The 11365-nt window shown below is 31.5% G+C and overlaps 1 pseudogene; it reads left to right on the forward strand.

Moving 5' to 3' along the window:
- The first annotated feature begins 422 nt into the window (after nucleotides 1-422).
- On the forward strand, nucleotides 423-2535 carry LOC149151707 (cytochrome P450 85A1-like; annotated as a pseudogene).
- Nucleotides 2536-11365: the final 8830 nt, after the last annotated feature.

Here is an 11365-nt window from a genome sequence, read left to right on the forward strand (position 1 = left end):
ACATTCGAATTTCTTCAGAGCTTCATCAACCGGAAAAATCGCACATCTGTATCTCCCACGGTCATTTCAAATATTTTCAAAAAGGCTGGCCCGCTCTTTTGCATATTGATTCTCTGTTCAGTTTTGTTTTGTCAATGAAGTTGCAGACAATAGAACACATGACCTCGCCCTTCAAATTCGGTCTTCCAGAGATAAAACTCAAGAGCAAACAATGAACGAAGCAATGAAGGCTCTGTTTTGGCTATCAAATTTAGGAATCCGCAGTGAAAATCGCCAAGAAATAAAATAATGAAATCCCAAGGACCAGGAGAAAAAGAGAGTAAAAATAATTGTTAACCTAGTTCTTCCCCATCAAATTTAGGAATCTGTAATAAAGATGGCCAAGAAATACAATAATGTCCAATAAATAATAATAACTATCCATGATTCGGTCGCTGCAGATGGTTTTACTTTTGTCTTTACAGTAGGTAATGAGTATCAAGTCTGGTCCGAAGGCAGAGGCATTTTTGTCAGAATTCTGTAAACTCGTGGAAGGAACCATTTCCATGCCTATAAATCTTCCTGTTACCAGCTACAAACATGGTTTCCAGGTATGTAAATCACCCCCAAAATCCAGTAATGCGTTTCTACACACTAGAGTTTGGCAAATGCTGTGAACCCTAAACTAGAATATGCATTAGTGGTGAACGTTTTAGGTGGATTTTCTGGAAACTTGAAGAATAATCAATCACCCGTACTGCTCATTATGTGCAGGCAAGGGAAAATATCCTGAGAATGTTGAGAGAAGTGCTCAAGGAAAGGAGGGCTTCCATGGACACTTATAATGATATGATTGCAATGCTTCTCAATGACAAAGAAGAAGAAGCAGATGGCGCATCTGCTAATTGCAAGCTCACAGATGAACAGATCTTCGATTTACTAATATCTATTATCAATGCTGGCTACGAAACAGTTTCCACCACAACCATGATGGCTGTCAAGTATCTCCATGACAGTCCCGAGGCTCTCCGAGAGCTTAGAGTGAGTTTAATATAATATAAATATAAATCTGTCCATATCTCTCAGATCTAAGGCTTTTGTTCTGAATATATACATAAACCTGACTGTCTGCTTGCAGGAAGAACACCTAGCAATTCAGAGGAGAAAAAATCCGGGCGAAACTGTCAATTGGGATGACTACAAGTCTATGAAGTTTACTCAGAGTGTATGTGAATCATCATAAACCAGATTTGTTTCCAGAGGGGTTTTAGGGGGCAAAATTTGATACTAGACTATTTTGTTAGGATATATTATATTCTTTCATTTGGTTTAAAAGTTTTTTTTGTTAGGTATAATATTTAAATTTTTAAAAAATGCCTTTGCTTAAATATAATATATACATTTTAGTTTTTTCTTTTTTGTTCGTCAAAAACTTTTATCTGTGTTAGCAAGAAATGAATTGATATTTTAATCTCCAAGAGATTAAAAATAGTTTATGGTACTATTAGTTTTTTATTTTTAGCTTTTTGTAATTGAGTCTTTTTCTTATTCAAATTGATGATGAGCTCACCCGACCTTCCAACAATCTCCTTGCCAAAAAGACAATGCCAATGCCAAGAAACCGGTGCTAACATATTACCATAACTTTATATATTGCCATAATTTTTCTCTGATGTCTTTGAATGCATCACGTTCCAAAATGAAATATTTTTCTGATTCTATTGCCAAATATTTTTTTGATTCTATTGCCCCAGACCTGCAAAATATACACACCGATTCTCTTAATTTGTTTTTAGACAAGTAATATATGAAATGCTATTTGAATAAATTTTCAAATCAAAATAGTAATCCAAAATATTATAAATAAACCTCATGTTTAAATCCTTAAAATTTTTCGTGAAAAATACCTTCACTGAAATTTGATTAACAGATTTTGATTGCTTACCTCGTTGTTTCTTAAGAAGCTTTCATTGATTGCAGGTGACATATGAAACGCTGAGACTTGCAACTATTGTAAATGGGGTTTTGAGAAAATAACTCAAGATATGGAAATGAAAGGTTTCATGATTCCCAAAGGATGGAAAATTTATGTTTACATGAAAGAAGCCCATCACGATAATTTTCTCTATCCAGACTTCTCTGCATTTAACCCATGGCGATGGCAGGTGCGTATGGAGTTGTTGCATTTAAATCCAATGATATAGAGTAGTCACACAGGGCTAATGTGTATAGCTCTATTCAGGAAAAGAACGGTGACTCCGTCATGTATTTCACGGCTTTCGGAGGAGGAAGCAGGCTGTGCCCAGGAAAGGAATTGGGTTTAGTTCAGATATACATGTTTCTCCACCATTTTGTCACTCGCTACAGGTAATAATCTATTCCACAACATTTATTATTGTTATCTCATAATGCCCATTTGATAAATCTATAAACTCTCGACTCTTCGGTATAAATTTTATTATTGACAGATGGGAGGAGGTCGGGGGAGATGAAATTTTGAAATTTCCCAGGGTTGTGGCTTCTAAAGGACTTCGCATCAAAGTATCAGAGTACTGAATCGATGAAAATGCCAGAGTGCATCAACCATAGGGCTGCTTCTCTCAAATATACTAAATGTCATGTATAGAGTATCTAAGTTTATGTTTAAGCTCCATGTATATCTTCTCTTGAAGAAAGAGTAACTATCATCAAATACATATGATTACATGGATCAATTTTGAAGAGATTATTCTACCTTGTGATGTGAAACAATTTAAAACTATTGATAAAATGAGATACTTTTTTCCCTGTAATAGAGTTTTTTTTCCCTGTGATAGAGATTTCTAAAGAGCCATGTTTGATTAATAGCTATAATCAAATTAAGGGGATTTGGAAACCACAAGTTACATCGAAAATGGAAAATAAATAAAAAACGACCCACCAAAATGAGATTATTCTTCATAATAGTTAAAATCAAATTAATGGGAATTGGAAAATGAAAAGTTAAAATGGAAACTAAATTGAAAACTGCCCCTAAAATGAGATTATTCCTTGTAATGAGATTATTCTTCATAATATTTAAAATCAAACAAGTGAGAATTGGAAACCTGAAAAATTAAATTGAAAATTGCCTTAAAAATGAGATGATTCTATCTTGCTATGAGATTTAAGACTAGATTTTAAAACCAGATTGAAAACTCTTTGTAAAATGAGATTACTCTTTCTTGTTATAAGATTTGATTATTGGATCTTGTAATAAGATTTGGAATGAGTTTTTTAAACCAAATTGATATTTTTTTTAAATGAAATTAGTTTTCACTGTAATAAGATTTGTAATAAAAATTTTTAATTAAACATATTTAATTAATGGTTAAACTTATATTTAGAGATTTGAAAATCTGTATAAGGAAATTAAAACCAAATTGAAATTTAATCCAAAAAATGAGATTATTCTTTTTTATCTGAAATTTTATTAAGCAGATTATTCTTCTTAGTAATAAATTTTCTATTTAGCTAAGTATGTTTGATTAGCGATTGAAATTAAATTAGAAAATTTAAAAAATTGAAAATCAAATTGAAAATTATAACACAAAATTAGATTATTATTTTTTGTAATGAGATTTTTAATTATATTTAAATAATGATTAAAATAAAGTTAATAGTGATTGGAAATTAAACATTCAAATAAATGGAAACCAAATTGAAAACTACCCATAAAATGAGCTTATTTTTCTTTGTAATAAAATTGCTAATAAAATTTTTAATCAAGTATATTTAACAAATAATAAAATTAAATGAATAAAAATTAAAAATCTACAAATTAAATGAAAACAAATTAAAACTAACAAAACATTAATACTATTTTTTTAATCATAAAATATGTTTAATTAATATTCAAAACCAAATAAGAATTAGGAACTCGCCAAAATTTGAACAATGGTTGATATTTCACTTCTTACTCAGTGAATCAGTTTTATCAATCTATCTTCCATTATTTTCTCAAATTCCAAATTCTACCTTATGACCATAAAACATGGTACTGGTTGGTAATAGTAATTAGAAAATGCATAGTTATCCATATGTTAGGATAAGCATTTTTTCTTTTATATTAGTATGCATAAACTTCTCTGATATTTTTTGTGTTGCAGTATTATACTTTTTAATTATAGTATTAGTGGTTTAATTTAAATATATAATTAGATTATTATTTTAAATAAAAAAATATGATATATATATATATATATATATATATATATATATATATATATATATATATATATATATATATATATATATATATATATATATAGTTCATTGGAAACTAATCATCCAGATTAAATGGAAACCAAATTAAAAATTGCCTACAAAACGAGATTTTTTTTCTTTATAATAGGATTTCTAATAAAATTGTAATTAAACATTTCTACAAATGAATAAAACTAAATTAAAAACTACCCAAATATTAATATTATTCTTTCTAATAATGTAACTAAGTCATGAAATATGTTATGAGGTTAAATAAGTAAGAATTAGAAACCTGCAAATTAGATAAAACTATTCAAAATTTGAGCAATGGCTTATATTTCACTTCTTCTGCCAATCATTGTTACCATTCCACCTTTCATTAATATCTCTAATTCCAAATTCCAACTTTATGGCCATAAAAAATGGTGTTGGTTGATAATTGTAATTATAAAATGCAATGCTACCCACATACTTTTGTTAATTGTTGTATGATTATTCAACAATTACAATAATTGCAAGGAGTTTGAACTATGCATGACGTGTTGCAAGCTCAAATCTCTTTGTTGAAGAAAGACACTATCCACTCTTCCTCCCATTCTGTGCAATCTCTTGGTCCTTTAATTATGGTCTTTGTTTGATTTGTTATTTCTTTTCTCTAATTCCTAAGTGTACATGATGTTTCACAATATATCCTTCTTTGTACTCCTTTTTATTGTACTCATATATGAGGTTGGAATTAATACATTTGTAGAATCTAGTTGTGCACAATGATGATTTGTCCTACTATGTAGATATTGTGTAACATGTGTTTCAAGTGATTTTCATGTGATAATTTTCCATCGATTAACATATCAAATGATGGATTTTTGATTCTGCTAGCCAAAAATGGAAACACCAAGAAAGAGTTTGAGAAAGGGATAAAAAACTAGCTCTAAACAGGCACCGAGATCATGAAGTTGGTTTAACAACAAGGTTCATACCACAATGTCGGTGAGGGATGGATAATTTTATAAATGAATCGAATTTCAATAAATTGAGGCATATCTAAATACAATATGAAGTGATGGTATCAAGTGTTTCGACTGACATGGATATTTTTTTAAGGTTTCTGAAAATCTTATCTCTTAAACATTTGAAGTTATTCGTTTTTCAATCTCAACTCAAAAACTTTGTTGAAGATGCATTCTCTTGTATCTATTGTCGACATCATGCTAATTGGCAAAGAGAACCATTGAGAGTGGTCCAAAAATATTAGGCATACCTTTATTTTTAATGGCTTATGGTAAGACATATGTGAAGGAGAGGAGGACAATGCACCTACCAAGCTCACATCAAAAAAAGATCTCGGCATTTGGGAGAACAAAGAAAACAAATCTTATGCCCTAATCGTTAGTTGTGTAAGTGAAGAGGTGAGTCATCATATAGTTTTAATTACAAATTATTATGGTTCTTTGAAGAAGTTGAAAGATTTATATGAGTCACACTCTGAATTTGAGATTGTTCAATTGATGGTCAAACTCTTTAACCTTGATTTGAAAGACGATAACTCCTTGGCTCTAGCCTTTGAAATTAGATCCATTAGGCATAATGTAGATGTCACTGGAATGAAGATGGGCATTCATATCACAACCTTTTTTAAGGCCTTCTATCTTACATATTCACACTATCTTGAATCCCCACATTCTCAAGTCGATTAATTTTGACACCTTGGTGGAGAAGTTTACATACTGAGAGAGCTTTTGGGAAGAGGAAGACAACAACTCAATTCCATGAAGAAGTAGTGTAAGGGAAGAATCACTCACATGGAAAATATTGCCACTTCATTAATACACCGAAAATTGGCACTCTTGGTCTGTGCTGGGTCGGTCATAAACATACATATATACATCGACTCCTTTAACTGTAAATCCCAAGAAGCTGAGGAGAGGCCTTTCTCCTTTTCTAATGTTCGGTTGATTTTTATTCTTGGTTCTGTCCAAGACGACGATTCTTCTGAATCATTGGTCTCTCAATTTTTTAAAGGTGAATTGAAATGTACACAAAAATTTCAGCATGTTAAGACCCGTTGTTGTTATGAACCACCTGCAGTGATGGTTCAGTGTGGAAAATGCTACTAGAGTCTTATGGAATAGAAATGATGCATTAAATTCGATATCGCCATGATGCCTTAGCTTTTGAGGTTTTCCTTGTATATATTTTGTAGTTGGAATTTGTTTTAATTTTTAGCTATACAAGATTTTCAATGTTTTCCCTAATATTTGATATTTTTTAACTAGTTATTTTAAAGGCATAATATTTAATATTTTTTAACTAGATATTTTAAAGGCATACACATTTTATAGGTATAATTTTAAGTATTTTTATTTTGAGTAGAATGTTTAGAATTTTAGTTTAATTATTAAAGATTTATTTTTTATTAAATATTTTAAAATGGTTTTAATAGTAATTATGGTTTAAAAGTTAAGGTTTATCTTAAAAGTACTTATGGTATTTTTGTTCTTTTAATTAATTAATTTATTAAAAATAATGTCATAAGAATATGAATTATGATTGGTGGATATTTGGTATTAATAAGCCATGGTATTGGTATTGGCACACAGTATTATAATAAAAGTTATTTGCAAATTAAGAATTTTCATGGTAAAATAGGGATGAATCTCCATGGCTAATAATTTTGGTATGTGTTTTTTAAAATAAATATGTTTAACATACATATTAATTTTTTTATATATAATTAATAATAATAATAATAAAGTTTTAATTTAGTTAATTTTAATGTTTTTTTAAATGTTGGTAATGTGATATGTATCATGAGCTTTGAGGCTTAGCTTAGTTCTGTGCATCATAAGTTCAATTCTCTCGACACTATTAGGTGAGGTTCTCATTAAAAAAATTGAAATGTATCATAAGATCATGTTTAAATGTTTATCAAATTTTATTGACCATTTATTTTATATAATTATCTTAATTTTATATCACATATAAGAGTTTCAAAATAAAAATTGTAATTAATAATGTTTTTTTATGTTAGGATTAATAATATTTTTTATAATTTTTAATAATTGACATTTTATATATGCATAGTATAATTAATTTTAATGATTAAACCTTTTAAGCAATTATTTTTCAATATAATTTAGAAAATTAATTTAATTAATTATTGTTAGTTGAGTTACTAAGAATTTGATTTTATTATAATATCTATCAACATCTTTGTTGAACATTTATTTTATATAATTATCTTAATTTTATACCATATAAAAAATTTCCAAAGCAATATTTGTGATTAATAATGATTTTTGTTTTAAAATTAATAATTTTTTTTTTTTAATAATTAACTCATTTTATATATACGTTAGTTGTAATGATTTAATTGTCATTTTTCAATATAGTTTAGAAAAATAGTTTAAATAATTATTGTTAGTAGCTCTATGTAAATTCTTAGTAATAAGAATTTGATTCTATTTTTTCGAAGGGTAATTATCCATTAAGTTTAAGCTGGAAAATAGTTATCCACTTCACTCACAATTAAATCAAACACTTATATTGTGAAATTTACATCATAAAATGACAATTTGTTTTTTTTAGAATTAACTCAAAAATGTTTTCATATGATTTACATGTTTAAAAATGTTAAATTCAAACCATTTTAAAAAAATATTATGAGATTATACTCATTTATAGAGTCGTATAATTAGTTGTATGATTTTTTTTTTAATCATAGTGAATTGGTAAGGATCAAAATTAACACTTGGAAAAATATCGAGAAGTTTATGTGATCGGCTAGGATTTTGGTATGAAAGCCCTGACGCCTCTACACCAATCCCTTAGTAGCGGCGATTCCTTCACCTGTACCTACCTCATTTTGGCCTTTTGATAGAGGCACGAGTACACCTATGAGGGGGGCGAGAGATCCCCTCCTACCGAAACGTAGCGGCTGGGGAAACAAGTAGTCAAGGAGCAACGACGACAGGCAATCATGGCAGCACCAACAAAGGCCCTCCAGTTCTTGGGGCCCTGATGAGCACCATTATTGCAGCAAGGACGCTACAACTCCTGGGGCTACCAACTTTACTTCATCAACCCGGGGTTCGTACAAACTTGGAGGTGGCAGTGCTGTATACACAAATAGATGTAACTGGTCTACTATTTGTCACTGTTGAGTTAGGGTGATAGAGCACTAGGGTTTCTCAAACCAACCTTCTATTGAATAGAAGAAGTCTAATTACCAATTTGGAGAAGGGAAACTTACCCTAATTGGAAGAAAAGAAATGTTGTCTATTGCATGAAAGAAAGACTAAAAGAAATGCTTGCAAAACAACATGAAATCCTCTATCTACTTGCTAACATACTTTGCTTGCAAAAGAACCATATTTTAACACATGTGAGGTTTTAACTAGTCTAAGCATGAAATTTGATCTAAAGAGTGCTACCTGTTGTGTGCAAGAATAAATATAAAAGAACTTTTTCTTTTTATATTTTTGCTTGAAAAATGTAAATGCTAATCTTTCTTGGTTCTTTGGCAGGGGAGACAGGTGTGAAGGAAAAAGAGTATAATGGTTTAAATGACTTGGAGGGCAAGTAGGGACCTAATCTAGGCTTTTAGTGATGATTTTTCTCGATTCGGGCTCTAAACAGGCTACTACATGTCTTCCTACAGGATGTCTATGAGAAGTACTAGTTCACCTATAGGATTCCTTGTTTTACTATAGGAACAGGCTGAAATCTTATGGAGTGGTCTAGAAGGTGGGGTGGAGCTTGGAAAACGTGAATAAGGTGGAAATAAGGCATGGGAGTGGTAGGCACTTACTTAGAACTCAAGCCAAAGCTTTAAGATGGTTGGATTTTCTCAATGGAGATGGCAAGTTTTCCTCATAAGATAAGAATTTGAATTGAGACCTTAGTGACTTTTGGCAATGATGGGTGGATATTTGCTGACATGAGGTCTCCTTGCAATTTAGAAACTCCTGCAACAACAAACATCATTATTGGAATTCATATATAAACTCATCAAAAACAAGAAAGTGTATTCAAGTAAAAGAAAACAGAGTTATCACCATTTACTTACTAAGCTCATGCACAGAAATGCTTGGAACCAATATGAAAGATAGATGAAAGAAGTGAAAAACTTAAGAGATCATAAAATACCAATTGCAACTTATCTATGAAACTACAAGATAATGACCAAATTAGCAAGAAAACCCTAAATTACACAAAAAGCAAGAATTCTGTCTTTTTGGGCTGTATGTGAAGTGTTCCTCAAACCATGATCCCTAAAAGGGAGAAATGAGGTGAAAACCACTTGTTGTTAGCATTTTTGGAATATATTCTTATCACTACAACACTACTGTTAGAACTATCCACAAATGGAAGCAAACTAATTAAATCTACCGATGCTTGCAAATTAACAACACCAAAATCAGTGTAACTCTAACTATGAACCTAACCTAAGCATACATATACAACAAAGTAACCTTTGCTGCTATGGTTGAGCCCTAACCCAAGAGCTTCAGCTCTCTGTGTCAACTCAGTGCTAGATCAAGGGAATGTTACTCATTTTCATTAAAGAAATCATAAATACATAAGAGTTTCAACTCGAAAACTTCTTAGCTATCTTGAACAAAAAATCCAAATCTTAATGACGTCTTAGGTCTCTCGATTTATACAGCTGAATTTACCAACAAATTCCTTAAATTTAGGGAGCCTTGGCTCCAATCTCAAGATCAGCTGGCCTTCAACTATCACTGGCTTGGCTCACAATGAACTTCATGACTCGGTTGCTTACAACTCCAAGTTGATGAGATTTGATTGAGGAATCTTCTGGTGAGTGAGGAGTTAAGGAGGAAGATCATGTCTCCTAGAATCCCTCTTGCTTATCCCCATTCAAGTTCCTGCACTTTAATTAACCAAAATTTACTCCAAAACCTACAATCAATGCACATTAGACCACTAGACATGACATCTCATCTTTACTCTCCTCATTAAGAAAAATATAATTAAAACATGTAAAGAATGATGAGAGAAGTTGATTTTAGTAAGCTGGAGGTGCATTAAGTTCCATATAATTTACTCATTGATGAGCCTCATCATCACAACCCTACTAAAATTGTTGCTCATCCTCTGAGCAACTCAATCTATGTCCATGTCTTTCATTGCTTTGGTGGCCTCCCTAACATTCCAAGCTTTTGTTGTAGTCTTCTCCTCTTGTGGATAAAACCCCGCATTCCTCTCTATTACTTCCCACTTCTTTCTTTCTTCTTCTTCCTTTCTCCCATATAACATACCTAAAAGCAATGTAGGCCAATTTCTAATCCAATCCAGTTGACCTTGATTCTCTATAATGTGTGCTTATACATTGGGACTCTCTCTAGTGCATCCTTAATTCTATCAGGAAAATGAATTCTTTGATCTTTAGGCTGTAAGGTAAGGTGTTCCATCTCCTTTGGCAGGCTTGTTGGCTGTCATCTCCTAGTAATCTTAGCATGTATACAAAATGAGTGACTGCTTGTTCTTGTACATCAATGTATCGTGGTGCAAGTTTTGGATCATTTGCAATGAGGTTGTGAGTGTCAATGACAGTCACTGGTTTAGATTGTTCTCCTAATGGAAATCGCACTTGCGAGGGCAGTATCTTCCACAAACTGCCAAAAAAATGAGATTTTTCATACCCAACAACAAATTGGAGACACGCGCATATCTTCCGTATATGCCCAGTTTCCGTATATGCGCACATCTTTCGTATATGCACAGTTTCCCTATATACGCAGTTTCTATAACACAAACGAAGATGTGTACAAATTCCATATACAGAAATTGTGCATATACGGAAACTGTGCATATACGGAAGATGTGCGCATATACAGAAACTAGGCATATACAGAAGACATGCCCATGTCTTCCGTATATCCCTAACTTTCCTGTATGTGCATAGCTTCCGTATATGCACATCGTTCGTGTATCTGCATCGCAGATGCGCAAATTCCATATAGAGAAATTGAGCATATACGAAAATTTGTGATATACGGAAGATATGCGCGTGTCTTCCGTATATGCACAGTTTCCGTATATGCGCAATTTCTGAATATTGAATTTGCGCATATACGATGCAGATATACGAACGACGTGCACATACGGAAGGTATGCACATACAGGAAAGTTAGGG

Source organism: Pinus tabuliformis, chromosome 9 (genome assembly GCF_031772625.1).
Source record: "Pinus tabuliformis cultivar Carrire ecotype Pingquan chromosome 9, CPIR1, whole genome shotgun sequence".
NCBI classification, from domain to species: Eukaryota; Viridiplantae; Streptophyta; class Pinopsida; order Pinales; family Pinaceae; genus Pinus; species Pinus tabuliformis.